The sequence below is a fragment of the Rhinoderma darwinii genome (assembly GCF_050947455.1).
Source record: "Rhinoderma darwinii isolate aRhiDar2 chromosome 4 unlocalized genomic scaffold, aRhiDar2.hap1 SUPER_4_unloc_9, whole genome shotgun sequence".
Taxonomy (NCBI): domain Eukaryota; kingdom Metazoa; phylum Chordata; class Amphibia; order Anura; family Rhinodermatidae; genus Rhinoderma; species Rhinoderma darwinii.
This window is the reverse complement of record NW_027461764.1, coordinates 205,406-219,778: the sequence shown is the minus strand read 5'-3', so window position 1 is coordinate 219,778 and position 14,373 is coordinate 205,406. Positions and strand designations below refer to the sequence as shown.

Genomic DNA, 14,373 nt, shown 5'->3' with positions numbered 1-14,373 from the left:
TTGAAATGGGCATCCGACCGAAACTCTCAGTTGAGAGCCACAGTAGGACTTTCTGTAACTCTGACATGCAACTGAAACAAAAAGAGGGTACAATCATCCCTGGGTGGGCTTGAACCACCAACCTTTTGGTTATCAGACAAAAAAAAGTTTTCACAACCTTCAAGCTTTGCTTGAACCTCCCAGTTTCTCATGTCATGTGTCATCTTCTTTGAAACAGAGTGGCGCATGGAAAGACATTTAGGCCCACAACCAAAGAGGGCCAAAGGCTCTGGACCATTCTTTCTACATTGCAACTATGTCATCCAAATCACTGGGATTTTTTTCTCTTCTCAAAATTTTTCACACTGTACATGTTGAAATAGTCTTACAACCGGTGCCCTCCTCTTCTGGCCGAAACTTTAAGTTGAGAGGCACCATAGGATTTTCTGTAACATGCAACTGAGACAAAAAGAGGACACTGCCGTCCCTGGGTGGGCTTGAACCACCAACCTTCCGGTTAACAGCCGAACGCGCTAACCAATTGCGCCACAGAGACAACCACGCTCTGCCACTTTGATTAAAGTCGTAAAAAAGCCACAACATGGTAAATGGAGTATGTTTCTTAGAGGACCTTCTGATCAACACAATAAAAAGAAGAGAATGATAAAACATAACAACTGCGTGGAACTACAGCCGCCAACAAATGGACAATTGCAACACAGAGATGGCCTCCACATTAGCGTCTTAACAACAGTCAGCGGGTAATAGGCTACCCCTCTCTTTTGGAGGTATGGCAGCAGAGTGGCGCAGCGGAAGCGTGCTGGGCCCATAACCCAGTGGTCGATGCATCGAAACCATCCTCTGCTAAGTGCTCTCTTTTACTCACGCCCCCTGTTACAATTTGGCCATTATCCCCGGTCGGAATCACATGTTTTTCTCGTAAAAATAGAATAGAGACCCCCGATCCCTGACCATCTCATTTTCACGACCTTCAGACTATGCTTTTTATACACGCAACCTCCCAGTTTCTCATGCCACATGTTTTCGCCTTTGCAACAAAGTGGCACAGGCAAAGGCTTTTGGGCCCACAACCAAATGGGCCATTGGATCTAGACCATCTTTTCTACGTTGCGACTTTCTTATTTAAATCATTCTGATTTCTTTTCTCTTCCCACAATTCTTCACTCTGTACACTAACGACTCACCTATACTTTTACACCACCCGGCACCCTGTAAGCTCCACGCTCCTTCTGCTTTTACGGGAGAAAGACATCCACACTTAAATAAAAAAAAAAAAAAAAAAAAAGCTTAAAGCTACAGGTTGAAAAGTATGTGATGATCACAATTGTGGTGAATCAGGCACCCCAACATGGAAACCAGCATGGACCCCAACATGGACTGCCAGAAGGGGGATTAGCTCAAATGGTACAGCGCTCGCTTAGCATGCGAGAGGTAACGGGATCGACGCCCGTATTCTCCAAAGTTTTGGTTTGCCGAGTTTTTCAAAGAGCGGGACAATTCTCCTCTGTTTCCCTACTCATGTAACTCATTTGCAAGCTTAGGAAGCACCCGACAACCAGCTCAGCAAGCCTTCGATAGCTCAGCTGGTAGAGCGGAGGACTGTAGTAGAAAATCAGCAATCCTTAGGTCGCTGGTTCAATTCCGGCTCGAAGGAACTTTTGTTAGTCTCATAGATGATGTTTCAACCTGTCGACAAATGCTCTCCCGGTGCCCTCGTCTTCTATCTATTTTCAGAGGGGTCTCTTGTTTGTGTTGGGTATTTGAAATGGGCATCCGACCGAAACTCTCAGTTGAGAGCCACAGTAGGACTTTCTGTAACTCTGACATGCAACTGAAACAAAAAGAGGGTACAATCATCCCTGGGTGGGCTTGAACCACCAACCTTTTGGTTATCAGACAAAAAAAAGTTTTCACAACCTTCAAGCTTTGCTTGAACCTCCCAGTTTCTCATGTCATGTGTCATCTTCTTTGAAACAGAGTGGCGCATGGAAAGACATTTAGGCCCACAACCAAAGAGGGCCAAAGGCTCTGGACCATTCTTTCTACATTGCAACTATGTCATCCAAATCACTGGGATTTTTTTCTCTTCTCAAAATTTTTCACACTGTACATGTTGAAATAGTCTTACAACCGGTGCCCTCCTCTTCTGGCCGAAACTTTAAGTTGAGAGGCACCATAGGATTTTCTGTAACATGCAACTGAGACAAAAAGAGGACACTGCCGTCCCTGGGTGGGCTTGAACCACCAACCTTCCGGTTAACAGCCGAACGCGCTAACCAATTGCGCCACAGAGACAACCACGCTCCGCCGCTTTGATTAAAGTCGTAAAAAAGCCACAACATGGTAAATGGAGTATGTTTCTTAGAGGACCTTCTGATCAACACAATAAAAAGAAGAGAATGATAAAACATAACAACTGCGTGGAACTACAGCCGCCAACAAATGGACAATTGCAACACAGAGATGGCCTCCACATTAGCGTCTTAACAACAGTCAGCGGGTAATAGGCTACCCCTCTCTTTTGGAGGTATGGCAGCAGAGTGGCGCAGCGGAAGCGTGCTGGGCCCATAACCCAGTGGTCGATGCATCGAAACCATCCTCTGCTAAGTGCTCTCTTTTACTCACGCCCCCTGTTACAATTTGGCCATTATCCCCGGTCGGAATCACATGTTTTTCTCGTAAAAATAGAATAGAGACCCCCGATCCCTGACCATCTCATTTTCACGACCTTCAGACTATGCTTTTTATACACGCAACCTCCCAGTTTCTCATGCCACATGTTTTCGCCTTTGCAACAAAGTGGCACAGGCAAAGGCTTTTGGGCCCACAACCAAATGGGCCATTGGATCTAGACCATCTTTTCTACGTTGCGACTTTCTTATTTAAATCATTCTGATTTCTTTTCTCTTCCCACAATTCTACACTCTGTACACTAACGACTCACCTATACTTTTACACCACCCGGCACCCTGTAAGCTCCACGCTCCTTCTGCTTTTACGGGAGAAAGACATCCACACTTAAATAAAAAAAAAAAAAAAAAAAAAAAAAAAGCTTAAAGCTACAGGTTGAAAAGTATGTGATGATCACAATTGTGGTGAATCAGGCACCCCAACATGGAAACCAGCATGGACCCCAACATGGACTGCCAGAAGGGGGATTAGCTCAAATGGTAGAGCGCTCGCTTAGCATGCGAGAGGTAACGGGATCGACGCCCGTATTCTCCAAAGTTTTGGTTTGCCGAGTTTTTCAAAGAGCGGGACAATTCTCCTCTGTTTCCCTACTCATGTAACTCATTTGCAAGCTTAGGAAGCACCCGACAACCAGCTCAGCAAGCCTTCGATAGCTCAGCTGGTAGAGCGGAGGACTGTAGTAGAAAATCAGCAATCCTTAGGTCGCTGGTTCAATTCCGGCTCGAAGGAACTTTTGTTAGTCTCATAGATGATGTTTCAACCTGTCGACAAATGCTCTCCCGGTGCCCTCGTCTTCTATCTATTTTCAGAGGGGTCTCTTGTTTGTGTTGGGTATTTGAAATGGGCATCCGACCGAAACTCTCAGTTGAGAGCCACAGTAGGACTTTCTGTAACTCTGACATGCAACTGAAACAAAAAGAGGGTACAATCATCCCTGGGTGGGCTTGAACCACCAACCTTTTGGTTATCAGACAAAAAAAAGTTTTCACAACCTTCAAGCTTTGCTTGAACCTCCCAGTTTCTCATGTCATGTGTCATCTTCTTTGAAACAGAGTGGCGCATGGAAAGACATTTAGGCCCACAACCAAAGAGGGCCAAAGGCTCTGGACCATTCTTTCTACATTGCAACTATGTCATCCAAATCACTGGGATTTTTTTCTCTTCTCAAAATTTTTCACACTGTACATGTTGAAATAGTCTTACAACCGGTGCCCTCCTCTTCTGGCCGAAACTTTAAGTTGAGAGGCACCATAGGATTTTCTGTAACATGCAACTGAGACAAAAAGAGGACACTGCCGTCCCTGGGTGGGCTTGAACCACCAACCTTCCGGTTAACAGCCGAACGCGCTAACCAATTGCGCCACAGAGACAACCACGCTCTGCCACTTTGATTAAAGTCGTAAAAAAGCCACAACATGGTAAATGGAGTATGTTTCTTAGAGGACCTTCTGATCAACACAATAAAAAGAAGAGAATGATAAAACATAACAACTGCGTGGAACTACAGCCGCCAACAAATGGACAATTGCAACACAGAGATGGCCTCCACATTAGCGTCTTAACAACAGTCAGCGGGTAATAGGCTACCCCTCTCTTTTGGAGGTATGGCAGCAGAGTGGCGCAGCGGAAGCGTGCTGGGCCCATAACCCAGTGGTCGATGCATCGAAACCATCCTCTGCTAAGTGCTCTCTTTTACTCACGCCCCCTGTTACAATTTGGCCATTATCCCCGGTCGGAATCACATGTTTTTCTCGTAAAAATAGAATAGAGACCCCCGATCCCTGACCATCTCATTTTCACGACCTTCAGACTATGCTTTTTATACACTCAACCTCCCAGTTTCTCATGCCACATGTTTTCGCCTTTGCAACAAAGTGGCACAGGCAAAGGCTTTTGGGCCCACAACCAAATGGGCCATTGGATCTAGACCATCTTTTCTACGTTGCGACTTTCTTATTTAAATCATTCTGATTTCTTTTCTCTTCCCACAATTCTTCACTCTGTACACTAACGACTCACCTATACTTTTACACCACCCGGCACCCTGTAAGCTCCACGCTCCTTCTGCTTTTACGGGAGAAAGACATCCACACTTAAATAAAAAAAAAAAAAAAAAAAAGCTTAAAGCTACAGGTTGAAAAGTATGTGATGATCACAATTGTGGTGAATCAGGCACCCCAACATGGAAACCAGCATGGACCCCAACATGGACTGCCAGAAGGGGGATTAGCTCAAATGGTACAGCGCTCGCTTAGCATGCGAGAGGTAACGGGATCGACGCCCGTATTCTCCAAAGTTTTGGTTTGCCGAGTTTTTCAAAGAGCGGGACAATTCTCCTCTGTTTCCCTACTCATGTAACTCATTTGCAAGCTTAGGAAGCACCCGACAACCAGCTCAGCAAGCCTTCGATAGCTCAGCTGGTAGAGCGGAGGACTGTAGTAGAAAATCAGCAATCCTTAGGTCGCTGGTTCAATTCCGGCTCGAAGGAACTTTTGTTAGTCTCATAGATGATGTTTCAACCTGTCGACAAATGCTCTCCCGGTGCCCTCGTCTTCTATCTATTTTCAGAGGGGTCTCTTGTTTGTGTTGGGTATTTGAAATGGGCATCCGACCGAAACTCTCAGTTGAGAGCCACAGTAGGACTTTCTGTAACTCTGACATGCAACTGAAACAAAAAGAGGGTACAATCATCCCTGGGTGGGCTTGAACCACCAACCTTTTGGTTATCAGACAAAAAAAAGTTTTCACAACCTTCAAGCTTTGCTTGAACCTCCCAGTTTCTCATGTCATGTGTCATCTTCTTTGAAACAGAGTGGCGCATGGAAAGACATTTAGGCCCACAACCAAAGAGGGCCAAAGGCTCTGGACCATTCTTTCTACATTGCAACTATGTCATCCAAATCACTGGGATTTTTTTCTCTTCTCAAAATTTTTCACACTGTACATGTTGAAATGGTCTTACAACCGGTGCCCTCCTCTTCTGGCCGAAACTTTAAGTTGAGAGGCACCATAGGATTTTCTGTAACATGCAACTGAGACAAAAAGAGGACACTGCCGTCCCTGGGTGGGCTTGAACCACCAACCTTCCGGTTAACAGCCGAACGCGCTAACCAATTGCGCCACAGAGACAACCACGCTCTGCCACTTTGATTAAAGTCGTAAAAAAGCCACAACATGGTAAATGGAGTATGTTTCTTAGAGGACCTTCTGATCAACACAATAAAAAGAAGAGAATGATAAAACATAACAACTGCGTGGAACTACAGCCGCCAACAAATGGACAATTGCAACACAGAGATGGCCTCCACATTAGCGTCTTAACAACAGTCAGTGGGTAATAGGCTACCCCTCTCTTTTGGAGGTATGGCAGCAGAGTGGCGCAGCGGAAGCGTGCTGGGCCCATAACCCAGAGGTCGATGCATCGAAACCATCCTCTGCTAAGTGCTCTCTTTTACTCACGCCCCCTGTTACAATTTGGCCATTATCCCCGGTCGGAATCACATGTTTTTCTCGTAAAAATAGAATAGAGACCCCCGATCCCTGACCATCTCATTTTCACGACCTTCAGACTATGCTTTTTATACACGCAACCTCCCAGTTTCTCATGCCACATGTTTTCGCCTTTGCAACAAAGTGGCACAGGCAAAGGCTTTTGGGCCCACAACCAAATGGGCCATTGGATCTAGACCATCTTTTCTACGTTGCGACTTTCTTATTTAAATCATTCTGATTTCTTTTCTCTTCCCACAATTCTTCACTCTGTACACTAACGACTCACCTATACTTTTACACCACCCGGCACCCTGTAAGCTCCACGCTCCTTCTGCTTTTACGGGAGAAAGACATCCACACTTAAATAAAAAAAAAAAAAAAAAAAAAAAAAAGCTTAAAGCTACAGGTTGAAAAGTATGTGATGATCACAATTGTGGTGAATCAGGCACCCCAACATGGAAACCAGCATGGACCCCAACATGGACCCCAACATGGACTGCCAGAAGGGGGATTAGCTCAAATGGTAGAGCGCTCGCTTAGCATGCGAGAGGTAACGGGATCGACGCCCGTATTCTCCAAAGTTTTGGTTTGCCGAGTTTTTCAAAGAGCGGGACAATTCTCCTCTGTTTCCCTACTCATGTAACTCATTTGCAAGCTTAGGAAGCACCCGACAACCAGCTCAGCAAGCCTTCGATAGCTCAGCTGGTAGAGCGGAGGACTGTAGTAGAAAATCAGCAATCCTTAGGTCGCTGGTTCAATTCCGGCTCGAAGGAACTTTTGTTAGTCTCATAGATGATGTTTCAACCTGTCGACAAATGCTCTCCCGGTGCCCTCGTCTTCTATCTATTTTCAGAGGGGTCTCTTGTTTGTGTTGGGTATTTGAAATGGGCATCCGACCGAAACTCTCAGTTGAGAGCCACAGTAGGACTTTCTGTAACTCTGACATGCAACTGAAACAAAAAGAGGGTACAATCATCCCTGGGTGGGCTTGAACCACCAACCTTTTGGTTATCAGACAAAAAAAAGTTTTCACAACCTTCAAGCTTTGCTTGAACCTCCCAGTTTCTCATGTCATGTGTCATCTTCTTTGAAACAGAGTGGCGCATGGAAAGACATTTAGGCCCACAACCAAAGAGGGCCAAAGGCTCTGGACCATTCTTTCTACATTGCAACTATGTCATCCAAATCACTGGGATTTTTTTCTCTTCTCAAAATTTTCACACTGTACATGTTGAAATGGTCTTACAACCGGTGCCCTCCTCTTCTGGCCGAAACTTTAAGTTGAGAGGCACCATAGGATTTTCTGTAACATGCAACTGAGACAAAAAGAGGACACTGCCGTCCCTGGGTGGGCTTGAACTACCAACCTTCCGGTTAACAGCCGAACGCGCTAACCAATTGCGCCACAGAGACAACCACGCTCCGCCACTTTGATTAAAGTCGTAAAAAAGCCACAACATGGTAAATGGAGTATGTTTCTTAGAGGACCTTCTGATCAACACAATAAAAAGAAGAGAATGATAAAACATAACAACTGCGTGGAACTACAGCCGCCAACAAATGGACAATTGCAACACAGAGATGGCCTCCACATTAGCGTCTTAACAACAGTCAGCGGGTAATAGGCTACCCCTCTCTTTTGGAGGTATGGCAGCAGAGTGGCGCAGCAGAAGCGTGCTGGGCCCATAACCCAGAGGTCGATGCATCGAAACCATCCTCTGCTAAGTGCTCTCTTTTACTCACGCCCCCTGTTACAATTTGGCCATTATCCCCGGTCGGAATCACATGTTTTTCTCGTAAAAATAGAATAGAGACCCCCGATCCCTGACCATCTCATTTTCACGACCTTCAGACTATGCTTTTTATACACGCAACCTCCCAGTTTCTCATGCCACATGTTTTCGCCTTTGCAACAAAGTGGCACAGGCAAAGGCTTTTGGGCCCACAACCAAATGGGCCATTGGATCTAGACCATCTTTTCTACGTTGCGACTTTCTTATTTAAATCATTCTGATTTCTTTTCTCTTCCCACAATTCTTCACTCTGTACACTAACGACTCACCTATACTTTTACACCACCCGGCACCCTGTAAGCTCCACGCTCCTTCTGCTTTTACGGGAGAAAGACATCCACACTTAAAAAAAAAAAAAAAAAAAAAAAAAAGCTTAAAGCTACAGGTTGAAAAGTATGTGATGATCACAATTGTGGTGAATCAGGCACCCCAACATGGAAACCAGCATGGACCCCAACATGGACTGCCAGAAGGGGGATTAGCTCAAATGGTAGAGCGCTCGCTTAGCATGCGAGAGGTAACGGGATCGACGCCCGTATTCTCCAAAGTTTTGGTTTGCCGAGTTTTTCAAAGAGCGGGACAATTCTCCTCTGTTTCCCTACTCATGTAACTCATTTGCAAGCTTAGGAAGCACCCGACAACCAGCTCAGCAAGCCTTCAATAGCTCAGCTGGTAGAGCGGAGGACTGTAGTAGAAAATCAGCAATCCTTAGGTCGCTGGTTCAATTCCGGCTCGAAGGAACTTTTGTTAGTCTCATAGATGATGTTTCAACCTGTCGACAAATGCTCTCCCGGTGCCCTCGTCTTCTATCTATTTTCAGAGGGGTCTCTTGTTTGTGTTGGGTATTTGAAATGGGCATCCGACCGAAACTCTCAGTTGAGAGCCACAGTAGGACTTTCTGTAACTCTGACATGCAACTGAAACAAAAAGAGGGTACAATCATCCCTGGGTGGGCTTGAACCACCAACCTTTTGGTTATCAGACAAAAAAAAGTTTTCACAACCTTCAAGCTTTGCTTGAACCTCCCAGTTTCTCATGTCATGTGTCATCTTCTTTGAAACAGAGTGGCGCATGGAAAGACATTTAGGCCCACAACCAAAGAGGGCCAAAGGCTCTGGACCATTCTTTCTACATTGCAACTATGTCATCCAAATCACTGGGATTTTTTTCTCTTCTCAAAATTTTTCACACTGTACATGTTGAAATAGTCTTACAACCGGTGCCCTCCTCTTCTGGCCGAAACTTTAAGTTGAGAGGCACCATAGGATTTTCTGTAACATGCAACTGAGACAAAAAGAGGACACTGCCGTCCCTGGGTGGGCTTGAACCACCAACCTTCCGGTTAACAGCCGAACGCGCTAACCAATTGCGCCACAGAGACAACCACGCTCTGCCACTTTGATTAAAGTCGTAAAAAAGCCACAACATGGTAAATGGAGTATGTTTCATAGAGGACCTTCTGATCAACACAATAAAAAGAAGAGAATGATAAAACATAACAACTGCGTGGAACTACAGCCGCCAACAAATGGACAATTGCAACACAGAGATGGCCTCCACATTAGCGTCTTAACAACAGTCAGCGGGTAATAGGCTACCCCTCTCTTTTGGAGGTATGGCAGCAGAGTGGCGCAGCGGAAGCGTGCTGGGCCCATAACCCAGAGGTCGATGCATCGAAACCATCCTCTGCTAAGTGCTCTCTTTTACTCACGCCCCCTGTTACAATTTGGCCATTATCCCCGGTCGGAATCACATGTTTTTCTCGTAAAAATAGAATAGAGACCCCCGATCCCTGACCATCTCATTTTCACGACCTTCAGACTATGCTTTTTATACACGCAACCTCCCAGTTTCTCATGCCACATGTTTTCGCCTTTGCAACAAAGTGGCACAGGCAAAGGCTTTTGGGCCCACAACCAAATGGGCCATTGGATCTAGACCATCTTTTCTACGTTGCGACTTTCTTATTTAAATCATTCTGATTTCTTTTCTCTTCCCACAATTCTTCACTCTGTACACTAACGACTCACCTATACTTTTACACCACCCGGCACCCTGTAAGCTCCACGCTCCTTCTGCTTTTACGGGAGAAAGACATCCACACTTAAATAAAAAAAAATAAAAAAAATAAAAAAAAGCTTAAAGCTACAGGTTGAAAAGTATGTGATGATCACAATTGTGGTGAATCAGGCACCCCAACATGGAAACCAGCATGGACCCCAACATGGACTGCCAGAAGGGGGATTAGCTCAAATGGTAGAGCGCTCGCTTAGCATGCGAGAGGTAACGGGATCGACGCCCGTATTCTCCAAAGTTTTGGTTTGCCGAGTTTTTCAAAGAGCGGGACAATTCTCCTCTGTTTCCCTACTCATGTAACTCATTTGCAAGCTTAGGAAGCACCCGACAACCAGCTCAGCAAGCCTTCGATAGCTCAGCTGGTAGAGCGGAGGACTGTAGTAGAAAATCAGCAATCCTTAGGTCGCTGGTTCAATTCCGGCTCGAAGGAACTTTTGTTAGTCTCATAGATGATGTTTCAACCTGTCGACAAATGCTCTCCCGGTGCCCTCGTCTTCTATCTATTTTCAGAGGGGTCTCTTGTTTGTGTTGGGTATTTGAAATGGGCATCCGACCGAAACTCTCAGTTGAGAGCCACAGTAGGACTTTCTGTAACTCTGACATGCAACTGAAACAAAAAGAGGGTACAATCATCCCTGGGTGGGCTTGAACCACCAACCTTTTGGTTATCAGACAAAAAAAAGTTTTCACAACCTTCAAGCTTTGCTTGAACCTCCCAGTTTCTCATGTCATGTGTCATCTTCTTTGAAACAGAGTGGCGCATGGAAAGACATTTAGGCCCACAACCAAAGAGGGCCAAAGGCTCTGGACCATTCTTTCTACATTGCAACTATGTCATCCAAATCACTGGGATTTTTTTCTCTTCTCAAAATTTTTCACACTGTACATGTTGAAATAGTATTACAACCGGTGCCCTCCTCTTCTGGCCGAAACTTTAAGTTGAGAGGCACCATAGGATTTTCTGTAACATGCAACTGAGACAAAAAGAGGACACTGCCGTCCCTGGGTGGGCTTGAACCACCAACCTTCCGGTTAACAGCCGAACGCGCTAACCAATTGCGCCACAGAGACAACCACGCTCTGCCACTTTGATTAAAGTCGTAAAAAAGCCACAACATGGTAAATGGAGTATGTTTCTTAGAGGACCTTCTGATCAACACAATAAAAAGAAGAGAATGATAAAACATAACAACTGCGTGGAACTACAGCCGCCAACAAATGGACAATTGCAACACAGAGATGGCCTCCACATTAGCGTCTTAACAACAGTCAGCGGGTAATAGGCTACCCCTCTCTTTTGGAGGTATGGCAGCAGAGTGGCGCAGCGGAAGCGTGCTGGGCCCATAACCCAGAGGTCGATGCATCGAAACCATCCTCTGCTAAGTGCTCTCTTTTACTCACGCCCCCTGTTACAATTTGGCCATTATCCCCGGTCGGAATCACATGTTTTTCTCGTAAAAATAGAATAGAGACCCCCGATCCCTGACCATCTCATTTTCACGACCTTCAGACTATGCTTTTTATACACGCAACCTCCCAGTTTCTCATGCCACATGTTTTCGCCTTTGCAACAAAGTGGCACAGGCAAAGGCTTTTGGGCCCACAACCAAATGGGCCATTGGATCTAGACCATCTTTTCTACGTTGCGACTTTCTTATTTAAATCATTCTGATTTCTTTTCTCTTCCCACAATTCTTCACTCTGTACACTAACGACTCACCTATACTTTTACACCACCCGGCACCCTGTAAGCTCCACGCTCCTTCTGCTTTTACGGGAGAAAGACATCCACACTTAAATAAAAAAAAAAAAAAAAAAAAAAAAAAAAAAAAGCTTAAAGCTACAGGTTGAAAAGTATGTGATGATCACAATTGTGGTGAATCAGGCACCCCAACATGGAAACCAGCATGGACCCCAACATGGACTGCCAGAAGGGGGATTAGCTCAAATGGTAGAGCGCTCGCTTAGCATGCGAGAGGTAACGGGATCGACGCCCGTATTCTCCAAAGTTTTGGTTTGCCGAGTTTTTCAAAGAGCGGGACAATTCTCCTCTGTTTCCCTACTCATGTAACTCATTTGCAAGCTTAGGAAGCACCCGACAACCAGCTCAGCAAGCCTTCGATAGCTCAGCTGGTAGAGCGGAGGACTGTAGTAGAAAATCAGCAATCCTTAGGTCGCTGGTTCAATTCCGGCTCGAAGGAACTTTTGTTAGTCTCATAGATGATGTTTCAACCTGTCGACAAATGCTCTCCCGGTGCCCTCGTCTTCTATCTATTTTCAGAGGGGTCTCTTGTTTGTGTTGGGTATTTGAAATGGGCATCCGACCGAAACTCTCAGTTGAGAGCCACAGTAGGACTTTCTGTAACTCTGACATGCAACTGAAACAAAAAGAGGGTACAATCATCCCTGGGTGGGCTTGAACCACCAACCTTTTGGTTATCAGACAAAAAAAAGTTTTCACAACCTTCAAGCTTTGCTTGAACCTCCCAGTTTCTCATGTCATGTGTCATCTTCTTTGAAACAGAGTGGCGCATGGAAAGACATTTAGGCCCACAACCAAAGAGGGCCAAAGGCTCTGGACCATTCTTTCTACATTGCAACTATGTCATCCAAATCACTGGGATTTTTTTCTCTTCTCAAAATTTTTCACACTGTACATGTTGAAATAGTATTACAACCGGTGCCCTCCTCTTCTGGCCGAAACTTTAAGTTGAGAGGCACCATAGGATTTTCTGTAACATGCAACTGAGACAAAAAGAGGACACTGCCGTCCCTGGGTGGGCTTGAACCACCAACCTTCCGGTTAACAGCCGAACGCGCTAACCAATTGCGCCACAGAGACAACCACGCTCTGCCACTTTGATTAAAGTCGTAAAAAAGCCACAACATGGTAAATGGAGTATGTTTCTTAGAGGACCTTCTGATCAACACAATAAAAAGAAGAGAATGATAAAACATAACAACTGCGTGGAACTACAGCCGCCAACAAATGGACAATTGCAACACAGAGATGGCCTCCACATTAGCGTCTTAACAACAGTCAGCGGGTAATAGGCTACCCCTCTCTTTTGGAGGTATGGCAGCAGAGTGGCGCAGCGGAAGCGTGCTGGGCCCATAACCCAGAGGTCGATGCATCGAAACCATCCTCTGCTAAGTGCTCTCTTTTACTCACGCCCCCTGTTACAATTTGGCCATTATCCCCGGTCGGAATCACATGTTTTTCTCGTAAAAATAGAATAGAGACCCCCGATCCCTGACCATCTCATTTTCACGACCTTCAGACTATGCTTTTTATACACGCAACCTCCCAGTTTCTCATGCCACATGTTTTCGCCTTTGCAACAAAGTGGCACAGGCAAAGGCTTTTGGGCCCACAACCAAATGGGCCATTGGATCTAGACCATCTTTTCTACGTTGCGACTTTCTTATTTAAATCATTCTGATTTCTTTTCTCTTCCCACAATTCTTCACTCTGTACACTAACGACTCAACCAATACTTTTACAACAACCGGGACCCTGTAAGCTCCACGCTCCTTCTGCTTTTACGGGAGAAAGACATCCACACTTAAATAAAAAAAAAAAAAAAAAAAAAAAAAAAAAAAAGCTTAAAGCTACAGGTTGAAAAGTATGTGATGATCACAATTGTGGTGAATCAGGCACCCCAACATGGAAACCAGCATGGACCCCAACATGGACTGCCAGAAGGGGGATTAGCTCAAATGGTAGAGCGCTCGCTTAGCATGCGAGAGGTAACGGGATCGACGCCCGTATTCTCCAAAGTTTTGGTTTGCCGAGTTTTTCAAAGAGCGGGACAATTCTCCTCTGTTTCCCTACTCATGTAACTCATTTGCAAGCTTAGGAAGCACCCGACAACCAGCTCAGCAAGCCTTCGATAGCTCAGCTGGTAGAGCGGAGGACTGTAGTAGAAAATCAGCAATCCTTAGGTCGCTGGTTCAATTCCGGCTCGAAGGAACTTTTGTTAGTCTCATAGATGATGTTTCAACCTGTCGACAAATGCTCTCCCGGTGCCCTCGTCTTCTATCTATTTTCAGAGGGGTCTCTTGTTTGTGTTGGGTATTTGAAATGGGCATCCGACCGAAACTCTCAGTTGAGAGCCACAGTAGGACTTTCTGTAACTCTGACATGCAACTGAAACAAAAAGAGGGTACAATCATCCCTGGGTGGGCTTGAACCACCAACCTTTTGGTTATCAGACAAAAAAAAGTTTTCACAACCTTCAAGCTTTGCTTGAACCTCCCAGTTTCTCATGTCATGTGTCATCTTCTTTGAAACAGAGTGGCGCATGGAAAGACATTTAGG

At 45.3% G+C, this 14,373-nt stretch overlaps 7 non-coding genes across 7 annotated transcripts; all 7 read right to left on the bottom strand.

The window, feature by feature from the left end:
* Positions 1-461: 461 nt before the first annotated feature.
* TRNAN-GUU (transfer RNA asparagine (anticodon GUU)) lies at positions 462-535 on the bottom strand. The gene has a single exon. It is a non-coding gene; the product is annotated as a tRNA-Asn (tRNA).
* Positions 536-2,221: 1,686 nt separating this feature from the next.
* Positions 2,222-2,295, bottom strand: TRNAN-GUU (transfer RNA asparagine (anticodon GUU)). The gene has a single exon. It is a non-coding gene; the product is annotated as a tRNA-Asn (tRNA).
* A 1,692-nt stretch (positions 2,296-3,987) lies between these two features.
* TRNAN-GUU (transfer RNA asparagine (anticodon GUU)) lies at positions 3,988-4,061 on the bottom strand. The gene has a single exon. It is a non-coding gene; the product is annotated as a tRNA-Asn (tRNA).
* A 1,685-nt stretch (positions 4,062-5,746) lies between these two features.
* On the bottom strand, positions 5,747-5,820 carry TRNAN-GUU (transfer RNA asparagine (anticodon GUU)). The gene has a single exon. It is a non-coding gene; the product is annotated as a tRNA-Asn (tRNA).
* Positions 5,821-9,283: 3,463 nt separating this feature from the next.
* TRNAN-GUU (transfer RNA asparagine (anticodon GUU)) lies at positions 9,284-9,357 on the bottom strand. The gene has a single exon. It is a non-coding gene; the product is annotated as a tRNA-Asn (tRNA).
* Positions 9,358-11,049: 1,692 nt separating this feature from the next.
* Positions 11,050-11,123, bottom strand: TRNAN-GUU (transfer RNA asparagine (anticodon GUU)). The gene has a single exon. It is a non-coding gene; the product is annotated as a tRNA-Asn (tRNA).
* Positions 11,124-12,820: 1,697 nt separating this feature from the next.
* TRNAN-GUU (transfer RNA asparagine (anticodon GUU)) lies at positions 12,821-12,894 on the bottom strand. Its single transcript has one exon. It is a non-coding gene; the product is annotated as a tRNA-Asn (tRNA).
* Positions 12,895-14,373: the final 1,479 nt, after the last annotated feature.